This window comes from Nomascus leucogenys, unplaced genomic scaffold (assembly GCF_006542625.1).
Source record: "Nomascus leucogenys isolate Asia unplaced genomic scaffold, Asia_NLE_v1 Super-Scaffold_249, whole genome shotgun sequence".
NCBI lineage: Eukaryota > Metazoa > Chordata > Mammalia > Primates > Hylobatidae > Nomascus > Nomascus leucogenys.
The window spans coordinates 211600-212682 of record NW_022095768.1 but is presented as its reverse complement, the minus strand read 5'-3'; positions in this window follow the sequence as shown (position 1 = coordinate 212682).

Genomic DNA, 1083 nt, shown 5'->3' with positions numbered 1-1083 from the left:
CCAGCGACCTTCCAATTCCCTGCTTGAACCAAAGCCCTGGTTCATTCTGCTGCGCATTAAAAACAGGCTTTACTCCCCTCCAAACAGTAGAATCGCAGTTAAACTTAGTCAACCAAACTTAATGTATCCAGTGCAAAACTCATCTTTCTACCCCTAACACCTCCTTTTCCTCTCTATTTTCTATTTCAGTTGATGGTACCATTATGTTTCTGCTCACTCAAATTATTATTATTTTATCCATAAATGAGCACTTTATCTAGAAGATCATTTAAATTCTAAATGATCTTCAAAAACGCACTTTACTCTCCACCCTAACTAGCTGAATTTCATCTCCCACATGGGTCACTGAGAGCCTTCTGATTTGTTCCCTTGCCTCAAGTCTCTCCCCACTCAGCTTCAACAGTATTCCCTAAGACTCTTCATGGCTCTTCATCCTCTACAGAGTAAAGACGAAACTCTTCATCACACAGCACAGAATTCTCTCGGGAACCTGTTCTTTGCTTACCTAACAAGGCCCAATTGTTTGCTGTTCCTAGACTCTGAAGAGGTCACTTACCCTCAGGCTGCTACACTTGTAAAAATCGCCATCCCCAACTCTCATGGAGCTGGCTTCAGATTTGAGATAATACACTTTGAATGATATAGAATCAAGGAGTTTCTCCTCCACCAGTCCTTTACATTTTATATCTACCTGCTATTTAGTGCGTCGTCCCAATTCCATGAAAGCTACTGAATACAAACTATTTACTAGGCAGTCTGCGGGACACAAACAGAGGGATTATATTAAAAAAATAGACTGACGCGATCTTTGCCTTCCCCGACCTCATTACAATACAGTTTCTCCACCAGTATCTTTAAAAACTAGATCCTCTCTAACAGTATGAGAAAATCAAGGGGATCCTCGGAAGTTCAGGCCAGGCTGCGTTCCGAGAAGCCGCCATGTCCCCTCACCTCCGCTTCCCGGGCCGCGATTGCAGGTTGAAAACTACTCCCAAACATCACAGCGCAGGCAGAATGTTAACTACGACCCACGTGGCAGACGGGGGCGGGGACCGGTCGCGTGGCCGCGGCCTTGGCTCTTGC